The sequence below is a fragment of the Neophocaena asiaeorientalis genome, unplaced genomic scaffold (genome assembly GCF_003031525.2).
Source record: "Neophocaena asiaeorientalis asiaeorientalis breed wild unplaced genomic scaffold, Neophocaena_asiaeorientalis_V1.1 scaffold243, whole genome shotgun sequence".
Taxonomy (NCBI): Eukaryota; Metazoa; Chordata; class Mammalia; order Artiodactyla; family Phocoenidae; genus Neophocaena; species Neophocaena asiaeorientalis.
The window spans coordinates 1,775,675-1,792,033 of record NW_020173113.1 but is presented as its reverse complement, the minus strand read 5'-3'; the positions used below and the strand labels follow the sequence as shown (position 1 = coordinate 1,792,033).

At 37.4% G+C, this 16,359-nt stretch overlaps 1 protein-coding gene across 7 annotated transcripts in view; it reads left to right on the top strand.

Moving 5' to 3' along the window:
* Window positions 1–16,359, top strand: part of KDM6A (lysine demethylase 6A) — a 133,175-nt gene that overhangs the window by 29,034 nt on the left and 87,782 nt on the right. For all 7 annotated transcript variants that reach the window (XM_024743551.1, XM_024743552.1, XM_024743547.1 and 4 more), the window contains exon 3: window positions 7,675–7,733. The gene's annotated coding sequence lies outside the window, so the exon portion shown is untranslated. The remainder of the gene's footprint in view (window positions 1–7,674; window positions 7,734–16,359) is intronic.

The following is a 16,359-nucleotide window of genomic DNA, read 5'->3' as shown; positions in this document are numbered from 1 at the left end:
AATTATAAACTTAAGTAGGAAAGGGAAAAGTTCTCTCACCTTGACTGCAGCACTGGTAGCAGGAGTTCTGTAGTCTAGATTTTAAGAAAATTAAACACGAGTACCTTCATCCAGAGCTCTTCCTCAGAAAAGCAGGTTCCCAGTTTTGTACAGCTCTCAGCTATTTTCATTGTCTCAGCACCTTCCAGCTCTGCTCTAATTAAAGGATTGCCAGGATTGCAACTTCATTGTTTTGTTCATTTTTGCTATCGACCATGGCAACCTATCATCATGCTGAGCTGCTTGCTTGAGTGGTTCAGGCTGTCTCCAGGTACTAGTTACTACTTTTGAAATCCTCTGGTTATAATGTTGCATAGGTCTTGGGCAGTCTTGTCCACAACTCTCTTTTATTTCTAAATCCTCTTGTTTTTAATGTGTAATTTTTTTTTTTTTTTTTACAGCATGTGAGACTTCCAAGAATTTTATCTGTTCTACTGTATCCATTGAGCAATTACCATGTGCTAAATAGTTTTCTTGTTGGTGGTAGATACATTACCTCCTTTACTTCTCACAAAAATCCCAAGTGCCAGGTTATTATTTTAAGTAGTTTACATGTATGATCTTAATTCCTCAAAGCAACCCTATGAAATTGAGACTCAGTTAACTTGTTTTGTGAGTCGATAGTAAGTGACAAGCCAAGTCTGATGGCCTCTGTAGCCTGATTTCATGATCTCTATGCAATACTATGCGTAGATTTTGGAAGCAGAACTACTACTTCTTATTCTTTATTTTTTTAAAATTTTTATTGGAGTATAGTTGATATACAATGTTGTATTAGTTTCATGGAAGCAGAACTTCTGCTCTAATGCTATAACTTTGGATCTGATTGATGCAATGAGCTTTGGCAACCTCTTTTGCTATATTATTGTAACTAGGAGAAACTCTTATAAGTGTTCAAAAGGTAGTTTGGATTGTATTAAGGGAGTGATTCTGTATAAATTGAATCAGCACAGTGTTAAATTCTTTGATAAAAATGTGTAATAGGTTATTTAAGGCTGTAAGAGATTGATTTATTAGCAGTAAACCTTTCCTCAGTAACTTATATATGCTAGTTACTTTGCCATAGGGATCAAAAGATGACTTGAGCTCTATCTACCTTTTTACAAGCTCGTGTTCTAGTAGAGGAGATGAAGGGCATATCTGTAATAGACATGAATATTCATTTGGAAACTTGCTTCAGAAAAACCTAACTCTGCACTTGGGAATGTGTCAGGTAATACTTGTGGAAAGAAGAGATGAATGATGTGTTAACGGATAGATAGGAATTTTATTTATTTATTTGGTTGGTTGGTTGGTTGCGCCGGGTCTTAGTTGCGGCAGGTGGGTTCCTTAGTTGCGCCATGCATGTAGGATCTAGTTCCCTGACCAGGGATCAAACCTGGGCCCTCTGCATCGGGAGCATGGAGTCTTAACCACTGCACCACAAGGGAAGTCCCAAGGATGGATAGGAATTTGCTAGATTGAGAAATGAGTTGAAGGAAAGATGGCATTGGCTTTTTCAGCAGAGGAAGCCAACATGTTTAAAATCATGGAAATGTATAAGAGCATATTTTATTCATGGGCCTGCATATCCAGGCCTGACTGGAGTGGTGGCTGTGAGATTGGGAAAGTTGAGCAAGAGTCATATAACCAAGACCCTTATAGTCAGGCTAGGTTGTAGGTAATCTTCAGAGGAGGAGTTTAAAATAGAGAAAGTGTCATGGTTGAGTTTTTCACAAGTTCACTGGCAATGGTGTGGAAGGTATTTTGAAAGGGGGGACATGGAAGGGGAGGCGAAGGTTTGGGAGCTGAGTTAGGAAGCTATTGAAACAGATCAGGTAGACAAAGGCAAGGTCCTAAATTACCTAGAGAAAGGCAGTAGGAATGGAGAAGGGGATAGATTCAAAGTAAATTCAGCTTTGTGAATAGAATGAATTTGGCTTATTGGTGGGGAAGAGTTGAGACAAGAAAAGTAGGATTACTTTTTGGATTGGTTAACTGGTGAGATTTCTACCACTACGTAAAATCTTCAGTACCATTAGAGCATCAGACTCTCCTCTGCAGTGTAAGATAATGGGTTTTCAGGTATTTGTAGTATATTCAACAGGTGGAGAGTACCCAGAAGGCATTTGGAAATTCATTCCTGGAGTTCTGGAATGCCTTCATACTATTATATTTTTCTAATAGTCTGGCTTGATTTTATTTCTTAATGATATCTCTGCATAAAAAATTGTCTTCAGAGGTGATTACTGGAGTATGGGATGTTTGGAGGTGCTACAATCAGATTGCTATTCTACCCAAATATTGGCAATAGTATAACAATATCTTGATAATCTCATCATTTAGTCAGTTTTGTCTAATAAAATATTTTTAAAAGCTTGAATATTTTACTAATATTCTCTTTGGGAAACAGCTACCCTCTTACTGCTGCATGCTTGTAGGATACTGGGTCTAAAACTTTCCTTAAAAAACCCAAACCATGCTAGATAGGAAATTGCCGTGTCCTCAAAGGGGGGGCGGGGCGGGGCAGTGTTCTGATCTTAAACTTACTGGCACTCTACTGCTGTCTTTAAAGCTTGTTTTCTTTCAAAATCATGATATGTCCATGATGGCCATTCTAGTCCCTGCCCAGTCTGATTTTCATACAGGGTTGCTGCTTGTCACTGTTGGGAGGAAATGCTTTTTCCCTCTTGTAGTTTGGGTGCAGTGGTTGGGAGCCTGCAAATTCACTGACAATAGACAGATTAACAGGAGAAAAGACAAAGTTTGTTTACACATGCATGCTGGAGTTGCCCTGTAATGAGTTAAGTCCCTCAATAGCCAGAGATAAAGGTTTATATATAAACCTAACAAAACAGTCTCAGGGTTTTGGGCTTCACTGAGAAAGTAGGGAAGGTTCTATTGGAGTTTTTGATGCTGATGGGCAGCTGAATTCACACTTCTCAATGCTAAGGGTCAGTATTTTCCCTGTTGGGGATCAGTGAAAACACCTTCATGGGACTCTGGCATTAGTGAACTGCTAACTTAATGAACCACACCCTGCCTTCAGTATAAATTGATTGTAATCTTATTAAGTTATAATTTCTTAATTTGGGATTATGATGGGTACTGTGATACAGTCTAGGTCAGAGGTTGGCAGATTTCTTTTGTAAAGGGCCACATAGTAACTGTTGTACATTTTGTAAGCTGGATAGTCTCTGTGTTGCAACTGTTCAGCTCTTCTGTTGGAACTGGAAGCAGCTATATAGACAATAAGTAAATGAGTGGGGGTATAGCTATGTTTCAGTACAACTTTATAAAAATAGGTGGCTGGCTGGATTTGGCCCATGTGCCATAGTTTGCTGACACCTAATATAGATACTCTAACCTCTAAGGATTTGGACTGAAGCAGGAGTATGTTTTATAAATAATACATTTCCCAGAAAGTTACTCCCCTAACTTCTCACAGTGGATTGAAGAGTGACTGTGTCACATTTAAACTCATTTTCATATCAGTGCCTTTGCTTGGGTCATCCTTCTGCATAGATCTGTGTTTCTCAATGGGGATGCTGTTGGCATTTTTGGTGAGATTGTACATTGGGAGGGAACACATCTTTGTCAGGGCACATAGCCATTCACACCCCCAGGTCATTATTTCCAAAAATGTGTGGATTACAACCCCTGGCTGAGATGGCTTATTTTTCCTTCTCCTTTCCCAGCAATACCCAAGTTCTACCTCTTTTCCTGGTCCTTATTATACTTCATTAACTCTTAAATGGTTGCAGCTAGGAATATATTATTATGCACTTAATTTCATAATCATTTGTCCTTAGATTGTAAGTTCATTGAGGATAGGAATTTTTGTCTTTTTTGCTTACTACTTTCTTCCCAGTGCTAATAACTCTGTTATGAATCATAGTAGGTGCTCAGTAAGTGTTTAAATTACATCGTTTACTGTTATGGAAAAATGAGACTTACCTCCTTGGTGAGATTTATAAGCTCCTGATTAATAGGGACCATCCCTCGTACTAATTCTGTGTCACCCAGGAAACTGAACTTAATACTGAGCTTAAATACTGGGTGGTTCAATTAACTAAACCTGTGGGCATCTGCTATGTGGAAGGCACTGTGTATGCTAGGTAATATACACAGATGATTAGCACTCCTGCTTTCGTTGCATTTTTGTTTGATGGGATGGAATTTAGTCAATACACAAATAGCAAAAATATATTATCAATAGTTAAGAGTGAGCTCTGGAGGCAGACCTAGATTCAGTTCCTATGTCTGCAACTGTCTCTTTGAGCAAGTTGCTTAATATCTCTTCATTCTTTAAATTTCTGCCACCTCAAAGGGTTGTTAGTACCTTTTAAAAGAAATGATGTTAGCATTTTGCATAAAATTAAGTTCTTACTATTATACCATAATGTCACATGCTAGAGACATTATGCTAAGGCCAAATTTAGAGGTTGGAAAGATTACCTCTGGTTTGAGGTGGGAGAAGTGGCAAAGCTTCATAGGGAAGATGGCATTTAAATGCATCTAGATGGATTGATAAAATTTATACAGTGGCAGGGATGGGGATAAGATTTCCTAGAGGGGAAAGGATAAGCTATGAACAAAAGAAGTTGAGAGAATGCAGGATGTGTACTGAAAGCAGAAATGTCCCTCAGTAAACTCATATTTCCACCACACCTTACACTGCCTTCTCTGGGCAATTACCTAATTTGGTGAAAGATGCTGTCTATTGTTATTCAACCATGCTCTCCTCCCCTCCATCTCCCCCACCTAGGGAGACAGTTGTGTTTCAAATCTAAACTTTTCTTGGGTAGAACATTTCATAACTCTGAATTTAACTACTCTTGTGTTCTGAACATCATCCATCCCACCCCGCAACACACACACACACACAGTAGTGTGCGGGGAAGTACATTTTAATCAGTTTGGCTTGTTCAACCCTTGAGTATTGTCCTCAATACCTAGTAAAAGTTCAGTCTATTTCAGGGATACAGTGGGGTCGTAAATGAATGATCCTGATTGAAGCCAGTTTCAACTAAATTTTAAAAATTTGAATATGAACTTTTGAAATGGATGTTGTCTGAGATCTTTGTGAATCCCTGTATTTGTGAATACCCTTGTAGCATGTAATTTTCTCATTCAGAAAATTGAGGGTATTGAGGATTTAATGAAATTAAATTTCCATGTTTATTACATTTTAAGATCTACTTAAGAAACCTTTTTTCAGTGTTTCCAGAAGTGTGGTTAGAATTCAAAGGAAATGCACAATATAACCCTAAAACAAGTTTTAGTATTAAAAATAATAATTGCATACCAAAAAGTCACCCAGCTATTTATTACACTTTGGTCTTTAAACATCACTGATTCTTTTTCTCCAGTCATTGAATGATAGCGGTTGTGGAATAAGTACTTTAGTTCCCTCACACCTAGCGCAAAATGACTCTGAGGAATGTTCTTCACTGGCTCCTAGAAATTCCCAGCAGTATTAAGTCCCAGTTGCCCACAGCTGCATAGTCAGCCATACTGCACCCTTTATTGGCTTCCTTCCCTTCCCTGCCTCACTTCTCTACTCCCTTACTGGTGTTTCCTAGGGTAACTTCCCAAATAAACCACGTATACTAAAACCTTTTGTCTCAGGGTGTACTTCTGGGGAAATACAACCTAAAATAATACAGTAAGAAACATTTTAGTAAGAGTTTGAAATTTTTTAAGTTTTAGAACATAAGTTTGGAGAACACATAGTGGGTACTCAACTGTTTGCCCTTTTTGAAAAAAGGGAGTAGATAGCTAGTTTCCCATATGGGGGCCAGAGGTCAGATTGAGTCTGGATAGGCATCTCTGTTTTGTACTGCAAAAGGAATCACTGATGTTTATAGCCCAAAAAGTAAATGGCTAGGTGTCATTTTAGCATGTGGGGTTTTTCTTAATACTAAAATTTGTTCTACGTTTATATTGTGCATTTACTTTGAATTCTAACTACCTTCCTGGCAACACTGAACATAAAATTAAATCCAGTTCAAGAAACAGAAGGAACTAGAGGAAGAATAAAGAGATACAAGCAAGAGAGAATAGGATAGCATAGACATTTTCTTATTCCTGAAAAATAGGTTTTTCTCTTAGATTACCCATAGAATTCTGCTGACAGATTTTTTAAAATTGAAGTATAGTTTATTATTCATTCATTCATTTATTTATTTACTTGTGGCTGAGTTGGGTGTTGCTGTGTGTGGGCTTTCTCTAGTTGCAGCGAGCAGGGGCTACTCTTCGTTTCGGTGTGCGAGCTTCTCATTGCAGTGGCTTCTCTTGTTGTGGAGCACGGGCTCTAGGCGCACAGGCTTCAGTAGTTGTGGCTCATGGGCTCTAGAGCGCAGGCTGAGTAATTGTGGTGCACGGGCTTAGTTGCTCCGCGGCATGTGGGATCTTCCCGGACCAGGGATTGAACCCGTGTCCCCTGCATTGGCAGGCGGATTCTTAACCACTGCACCACCAGGGAAGCCCTAATTGAAGTATAGTTGAATTACAATGTTGTGTTAATTTTTGCTGTATGGCAGAGTGACTCAGTTAATGCATACACACACACACACACACGTACATACATACATACATACACACACATACTTTTTTATATTCCTTTCTATTATGGTTTATCCCATGACATTGAATATAGTTCCCTGTGCTATACAGTAGGACCTTGTTGTCCTTCCATTCTGTATGTAATAGTTTGCACCTACTAACCCCAAACTCCCAGTCCACCCCCACCCCCTGCAACCACAAGTCTGTTCTCTATGTCTGTGAGTCTGTTTCTGTTTTGTAGATAGGTTCATTTGTGCCATATTTTAGATTCCACATATAAGTGATGTTATATGGTGTTTGTCTTTCTCTTTCTGACTGACTTCACTTAGTATGATAATCTCTAGTTGCATCCATGTTGCTGCAAATGACATTTTAATGGCTGAGGAGTATTCCATTGTATATATGTACCACATCTTCTTTATCCTTTCATCTGTTGATGGACATTTAGGTTGTTTCCATGTCTTGACTATTGTGAATAGTGGTGCTATGAACATAGGGGTGCCTGTATTTTTTTGAATTATAGTTTTGTCTGGGTATATGCCCAGGAGTGGGATTGCTGGATCATATGGTAATTCTATTTTTAGTTTTCTGAGGAGCCTCTATACTGTTTTTCATAGTGACTGCACCAACTTAACATTCCCACCAACAGTGTAGGAGGGTTCCCTTCTCTCCACACCCTCGCCAGCATGTGTTATTCATAGACTTTTTAATGATGGCCATTCTGACTGGCGTGAGGTGATACCTAATTGTAGTTTTGATTTGCATTTCGCTAATAATTAGCAATGTTGAGCATCTTTTCATGTGCCTATTGGCCATCTGTATGTGCTGACAGATTTTTTATTTCAGGGCAGGTTTGATTAAAAAGAAACCACAGAATCTGTCCCAGTTGATTGGATTCTGTGCCATCTGTTGACTCATCAGTTTCCCCCGCATTAGCAGGCAGACTCTCAATCACTGCGCCACCAGGGAAGCCCAGGATAGATTTTTAATAACATAAAACATCCTGGATACCATATTTTATAGTATTTGTAACATATGTATTAGACATAAATGCTTTTCCTAAAAGTCTCTTTTTCCCTTTCTTTCCAGAATGCTGCCTTTTTATATGGTCTTGGTTTGGTCTACTTCCATTACAATGCATTTCAGTGGTAAGTTGACATAAAACTAATAACTCCAGTTGTTTTCAGTAAATGACTTATTTAGTTTGTATTTTTGTGTGTGTGTGTAATAAATACAAAATATTTTAATATCACTAAGCCTACATTTCCCAATAATCTCCTGAAATTATTAGTTTGTTCCTTCAGGGATATTGACCTACCTTAGATTATTAGAAATATATGTGTTCCTAAAAGAATCTGGTATAAGATTCTGATTAAAGAAGACTTAGATTAGAAAGCTTTGGGAATTTCTCAGTCACTTGTTATGGACTGGTGGTCCCCAGGTTATTTGAACTGGGGAATGACTCTACTCTCTATTCTCAAGTTGGTAAATGGTCTGTGATGAGCAGTATTTCCTTTTCAGACTTTTAGATATATTGACCTCTCCTTCCCTTCCTCCTTCACCAAAAGACACACACACACACACACACACACACACACGAGTGTGCTAGTACTTTTCCAATTTCTAGTAACTAGGCACTAGATTATAAACTCTCAATTTTCTCTTCTATAAAATAGGAGTAATGGTACCACCTTCAGAGTCAGACATTAAATATGATAGAAATATATATAAGATTTTATAAACGGTAAAGTATAGGTCCCTGTTACTGTGGCCTTTGCCCCCTTGTTGTCTTTCTGTTTACCAGACAAGACAGTAACATTCTCTAGTGGAAAGAACATAGTTGAAAGATTGGTATTCTGGTCTCAGCACTGCCACTTAGTTTGATGTGTTTCCTCATTTGTGTGTGTGTGTTTTAGGTACAGTTACTTGCCTTTTCTACTCTACAGAGTTTTGATGATCAAATGAGATAATGTACATTTTGCAAACTGTAAAGCCCTATGTAGACATTTTTTGAAATATATTCGACTTTGTCAGAGTGCCTTCTATTCTCCATAATTTTAAGCTGAGTGGGTGCTGAGAAAGTCCAAAGGAACATTTTGACCAAAGGTTTTAACCCTGTCATATACCTGTTGGGCATCCTGGATATTTATTACAGAGCTTTTAAATATGCATTGGCAATGATTTGATATGGTTTCTCTAAAGATGAAACTTAAGACATGAATGACTTTTCCCAGATGCCTTTTCTTTCCCGTTTGCTTTTGGTCCTGTTGGGTTTTGATCATCTATGGAAGCACTGCATTGTTAGAGAACACCTGTGTCGATAGAGTATTATAATCATTCAAATCACTCATTTTCTTTGTAAACAAAGCTATAATTGATCTTTATAAAGAAGCTTTGTAATATTTTTCTTTTAAATTATCCATCGTTGTAGAGCAAGCCTATATTTAAGCCTCCTAACTTCATAGCCAGTGTATCATATGTAAAATCAAGAGTAGATTAGGACTGTTTTAAAATCTCTTTACTTTCTTGAAGATGCTATTCATAGAATTCACAATTCTAAACTTTTAGTACCAGAGTGGTCTTAAGAGATAACTTAGTTTTTTTCCCTTAATTTTATAGACGTAGAAAACAAGGGGTGTGTATGTATGTGTAACTCAGTATTATATAACTGTTTAATTGGTGGCAGAAGCAAACTTATGCTCAGATTTCCCAGTCTAATTATTTTGTCTGTTGTAGTCTGTCCCCAAGTTTGAAGATTGATTGGTGGTTATTTTTTAATCAGTATTTGTAATTGTTCTCCTGGGCACATTGGTAAAATCTTTATGGCCAGCCAGAAATAATTTAGATGAAACTCAAGGCAAGGACCTCTGCAGTTTAGAAATGAACATGTATACCTCACACCAGTTACTTTTCACCTACCTGTGATAACTTGTGAACTCCCTGTAGATTGAAGATACAAGCATAAGATCAGTAGTGAGGTGAAGCCATCATCAGTTGAAAATTGGATTGCATTAAAAAGTATGTGACCATGTCAAGTTAGGGGGCTTGTAGTGTGGAAAATTATATCTTTTGATTCCTTATCTGCATATGATTTCTGTGTCCTTCAGTTGGCTTAAGAAATGAAACTGAAATGATATAAGAATGATGCAATGTCTGAATTAGTAAGTGCCTTCTGTTCTGTTGATCCTGTCCTGGTTACCACCATTTTCTCATGTCTTGAGTTTCAGCTCTAGCTGCTCCCTAAAATGACATACCTCACACCCTCTCTTAATCCATCATGGATGTGTGTTTCCTGTCTTGCTGGTCAAATGTTCTTTCACAAACTCTGTGCCCCAATTTTTGCTTTCACTTATCTTGCTATTTCTTGAACAGCCACAAAACTAGAAGGCATGGAGTAGGTGCTTGGTGAGAGTTTTAGAGTATAGCCTTAACGGATAGGAACTTCCTTAGGTTAAAGCTATACTTGTGTTTTATTTGGTTTTACTTATAGGTGGCTATTAATTTCTGGGAACAGACCCACCTCCACCCCCAACACATACTAAGTTCTTTGGGATTTGTTGAAAAAATATTTCCAGAGAAGAGTGTGGTATGCCTTTTTTGTATTGTTAGCTCAGAATGTTCCATCTCTTGTACATTTATAATTTAAGTAGAACTTTAATATTTGTAAATGGTGTCTGTTGTTATTTAGTTAGATTAAGTATTCGAGAATAATGTGTGCAACCACCATGTGTGTTGGGTTTGGTGATGGCGACTTAATAAATTAATAAGAGCAATTTTATTAACTGGTTTTATCTGTTAACCTGTTTGTCTTGTTTCTTGCCATATTATGCTCCCCCCGCCCCCTTTTTGGGGGGTGAGTTGATTTTATTGTTAGCCTCTGGATGAGTTCAGTTATTTGGTCAGTTTTTCCAGTTTCAATTTCAGCCTCTTAGAGGAGCCCATGTCAGAAAGTAGTAGAGCAACTGTTACATCCTCACTGGATTTATCATAATTATTTAATTTTACTATTATCGTACACAGTAATCTGTGACCAAACTTAAAATAAATATAAGGAGAAAGGAAGACATAGAAGCCCATAGTAAAATGCATGCAGCAGAGAGCTAGAACCAGTATCTATAAAGCTGTTCCTTTCCATGTGCATGAGTGCATGCCCATGCCTTCACTTGTTCTTCTTCATGAGGGTGGCATATTGCTAAGGGTACCTTGAACTGAGCTTTTCCTTGCCTTTGTAGTAAGAAAACTATATCCTTGGGTGAAAGGAATTGAAATATATACAGTAATAAAGTATTATAACTTATAGCCATATTTCTAAATATACCTCCCTGAAAATCCTTATCATTCTTCTCTCTCTAGCCTATAACCTTTTGTATTCCCATTGATCAATATCAGAATGGTCTTATAGTGGCAAACCTAAGAGCTACATAATTCTGTGCCAGAGGCATAGGATTTTGGAAATTAGCTTCCCAAATCTAATTGATAAGCCCTGGTAAGGAAATGTAGTGATTATTATTATGTTGACATCAGCAAGGAGTAGGGTAATGAGATGGAGGTGAGATTAAAAAGACAGAAATGTTAACACATTACAAGGGAGCTTTCTCCAGGACTCATTTCCCTAGCGTGTACGAATTACAAGTGTTCTTAGGGGTGTAGGAATCTCTGCTCTCCTTGTAAAATCACTGCTTTGGGTGCAAACATAAACTTAATGTAGTTTGAGATAACCACCATTGATCCTGAGGCTTGTTTAGCATGGAGTCTGGCAAAAACTTAATATTTAATATATGTTTTTGAGCTATCATTTTGCAAACTAATGCTCTTAGATCAAAAGTTTTTTTCTATTAAAATAAAACTTCACGTTAACATATGTTGAGTTTATTCTGTTCGCTGCTGTTTTGAAGAAAATAGCAGATAACTAAGGCAGTTTTGGTAAAGTTATGCTTACCAGTGACACATAGATTGCCAGAGAGAATTTGGAAGGGTTTGGATTGATTAAGCTTCAGGGAAATTATGAATAAAAACGTAAATTTTACAATAGGGGTGGGAAGAAAACATCCCACTGTCCACAGTGATGAAATGAAGATGGCTGGAGAGGGCAAAAGAACCAGGAGGTAATATATTAGCAAATGTCAATGTGAATAGCCTAGTGTATGATACTTCTAACTTATCCTCACATTTAAGGTCCTCTCTGTTTCAACCTCAGATGATCTTTCTAGACTTATTGTTCCCCTAAATATATTCTTTGTGTCAGTCACTACTGTATTAACATTTCCCTGAAAATGTCTTGAGCATTTTTTTACCTATGCAAGTTGGTTTGTGCCATTTACTCTTTGGTCTGCCTTCTCCTTCCATCTCCACTTTAAAACTCTTACCTTACCTTACCTTACCTGTCTCTTTGAGTTCTTAACCAAATCTATTTGTCTCATTTAGAAGGAACCTCTAAATTTCCAAAAATATATATATGTGTGTATAGAAGTGTGTATATCTGTTGTGTATATATGTTATTACTGATTTAGAGCGCTAGAATATGCTCCATTTTATTAGTATGAAAATTTATGGAATTAGTTCCTTTATCTCTTCAGATATCCCTGAGGGAACTCTCTGGACTCAGCATTATTAGCTTCAGAGAACTTAAAGTTTTATTATGTCTCTTTTCAAATGTACTAAAACTGTGCTAGGATGTTTAGTTAATATCATTATTTTTCTATAGTTTGGTAAAGTTCTAAAGGAGGCTTTTAAAAAAATGGCTCTAGAAATCTTATTAAAAATGACCATTGTTTTAAAATATATTCAGCATGTGTGTGTTTTTTGCAGGTAGTGCTATTGAAGTTATCATTTCCTTTTAAAACTTGTTAACAATGGCAAACATTAATTGCAAAAAATTTTAAAGTGAAAATTGATAGAAATAATTTTGGTGATATAAAAACATTCTTTAGATTTTAAGAAAATGCATGGATACTCAAGCATAGCAATATGCACTTGTTTAAAATTTCAGTAGAGACTGTGCTTCAATATTTGAAAACTATAAACCTTTCCAGGTATTGTATCATTAAAAGTATTTTGTCATTTTAGGTAGCCATTTTTCATGTTCTAAAATTGTCTGTCAGTCAGAATACTGACGTCAGCAGAATTTGTATGTGTTGGTGGTTTAGTCTAACTTCTGCTACACAGATCATGTTCTGGCTACATGTGGTTTGGTGAGATATGAATGCATTAAAATGATGACCAAAATTAGGATATAGTCTGAGTGGTACCTGTCTTCTCCACACACTATCCCCCTCCTAACACATAAACACATTCTTTTTTCCTTCCCACCCCAAGGGGTGGATGCAACACATAGGAGAAGGAGATGGTAAGAGTTTAGAAAAGCAAGTGAAAATGAACTTGCATCTATTTTGTTAGCTGAGGAGAACTGATCAGTAAAGAGACTCCGGAGCATCCCTTCCCACCCTCTCAACAAGAAGTCCAGTCATTTAATTATAAAGAGTGATGACATCAGTAAACATATATTAAACATTTTCCTATAATGTCTAGAGTATTTAAAAAATAAGAGGAATGTAAACTTCAAGGAATAGACTACTTTGAAAAACTAGAGACAGCACACTGACAGGTAAAGAGTAAAATGATTTGATTATAGAGTGGACCTAACTGCTGGTTAACATTAAGCAAAAAATAGTTGATGTTGAGTTTGGGTGGTGAGTCTTAAAGGTAATAGTGGATTTAGAGTGAAGCAGAAGAATGAAAATATTCCAGGTCAGGAGACCATCCTGAGGAGAAGCCATGAAGCCAAGAGGGCCAGTATTTGCATGAAGAAATTCCTAAGATATGCCAGCTCACAGCTGAGGAGGAGCAATGTTTAGGGCATGGCTGGCAATGGGTATAACTGCTCACAAACCTTAAATGCTACATGGAGATTTGACTTGAAAGAGTATCATGGTTAGAGTATCATGGTTAGTAGGCAATCACAGGAGCCACATATTTTAGGAAGCATAGGCAAGCCAGAGGAGAGCAAGGGAAGTCTTTAAGGAGACTATTTCAGTTATCTGATAATGAGATATTGAAGATTGAGTCTGCAAGTATTGAATTTGAGGGAAACTTTGAAACAACCTGGAGAACTTGATGAATAGATATATATTGTCCTCCCTTGTCATGGGCACTTTTAGTAGTCCTTAAAGAGCAGGCACAGTGTAGCCCAGACTAGTGTATTGTAATATGTATTTTTGCTGGTAGGTTAATTTTTTAAAAGAAATTTCCAGTGTGTTAACATGTGTAGAGAACTTTGTAAAATAACCTGTGTTTCTTGTACTTGTGTGACATTGTGAACTAAGTGGATAAGAACTAAAGGCACAGAAACTGAGACAGTAGGAAATATTTCTCCTGTGGGGTTGTTATTGATGATCTGTGTTTTCCTTCTTCCCATTCGCATACATCCTTCCTTAGACTGTTTTTCTTCCTATCTTCTTTTTCTCCTTTATTCCGTCTTTCCTTTGCTATCCACCACTTCCATTCTTTTTCTTTCATGTATTTGACTCAGGCCTGCCTGTCGTCCGTCCCTCCCGCCCCCTGGTTAGTTTTGTTTGTTTAAAATTTTATTGGAGTATAGTTGATTTACAAGGTTGAGTTAATTTCAGGTATACAGCAAACTAAATCAGTTGTACATATACCTATATCCACTCTTCCTTGCCTGGGTTAATTGGCATGTGTGGACATTGCTTAGTTCTGACCCATTCCATAGGAGTTCTCTGACCCATTTCGTAAGGTAAGGTTAATTAGGACTTTATGAAACATTATCCTCAATTTTTATTATTGTAAAATGTAACATACTTAAAGAAAATTAAACAAACATAAGTATACATCTTTACATGTTATTTATAAAATAAACATTCATAACTATCACTTGGTACCGGGGCACGAACCCATGTCCCCTACATCGGCAGGCGGACTCCCAACCACTGCGCCACCAGGGAAGCCCCCACATCCTATCTTTTAATTGACATCATTTATTGTTGCAGTTGTTCTCTTCCTAACCTTTTTTATGCCCCTCCCCCAACACGTGTGTGTTGTATTCCCCCCGCCCCCCACACACCTGTGCACACAATCCGTTCTGTTAGAAGGTGGCGCTCTAGACATGACCAAGAGAATATAGAGGCTGAAGCTGCACCTCCTCTTATTAGAAAGGTTTGAGAAAAGTACAGAGAACTTCTTAGCAGTATGCCGATGAGTGTCTTCAAGTCTGATTGAGAGAAATAGGAAGTCACCTTTGAATGAGAAAGGTAATTTACACGAATTCTTTCTTATCAGGCCTTTGACTCCCCTCTGCTGTCTATACACACACTAAATAATAAAACACATACACAGCCCCACCCATTTGAAATGCCATCTTAACACATAGATGCCGAGTTCCTCTTCAGGAAAAAAGTATTTAGCCAGATGTAAAGGTATCTGATGCTCCTTACAGTAAATATTACCTTTTAGAACCCTTAATTTTATACTAAATATATAATCACACAGGTTTTTTTGGGGGGAAATAGAAAATATACAAGTCAAAATAAAGTTACTTAAAGACATAGGGCATGTTGTTTTGCTCTATTTTGTGGTATATATTTTGAACTTTTATAAAAAAGATTGACTTTTGTTTTGGAATTGTCTACGATTCTAAGTAACCTCCTTTAAGATTAAATAGAAGTAGAGAATAGTTGATAAAAAGCTTTGCAAAGAATATATTAGCTGTACTTGGGATAAGCCTTAAATCATGTAGAGAGATTTAAAATGCTGCCTAAAATACTGTTATACCTGATACTATAGTTTTCAAAATTCAAAGTAGATGTTTTTCTTTGTCATAATTTTAATTCATTTTTGAGTACATAGTACATTCATGTGATCAGATTAAGTGATATAAAAATGTATTCAGTGAAAAGTGTTCCTTCCTCATCCTTGTATATGTTCTACTGGTAATTAAGACTTTTTATGAAAGATAAAATGTGAATTTGGGGCAAAGATGGACTGATAGACATAAAGTGACATATAGTAGAATAGAGAGCCCAGAAACAGACCAAGACGTTTGATATGGACATTTGATTTAGGACAGTGTGGCACTGTAGAGCTGTGGTAAGGAGGGTCTTTTCTACAGGTGATGTAGGGGGTACTGGATACCTGTATTGAAAAAAATGAAAACTGACCCCTACCTCACACCATATAAAAAATAAGGTGCAGATGGATTGTAAACCTAAATATGAAAGATAGAAATATAAAGTTTTAAAAAAAAGACTTCATTTTATGGAGTAGACTAGAGACAGGATTAATCTCTCCTCCCTTAAAAACAAAACTATCTGCCCCACCCCTCTCTCCCCTAGGAAATTCCAGAAACAGTGAAATCAGTTATTTACACTGACAGTTAAGCCATAAAATATTATTTGAAGGGACTTCCCTGGTGGCACAATGGTTAAGGATCCACCTGCCAATGCAGGGGACATGGGTTCGATCCCTGGTCCGGGAAGATCCCACACGCCGCGGAGCCACTAAGCCTGTGCGCTAGAGCCTGTGAGCCACAACTACTGAGCCCATGTGCCACAACTACTGAAGCCCGTGCACCTAGAGCCTGTGCTCTGCAACAAGAGAAGCCACCACAATGAGAAGCCCGTGCACGGCAACGAAGAGTAGCTCCCGCTCGCTGCACCTAGAGAAAGCCTGTGTGCAGCAACAAAGACCCAATGCAACCAGAAAAAAAAATTTGAATAATTGAGAGTAAATTCAACTGATCTTCCTTTTCTCCTTTTATAT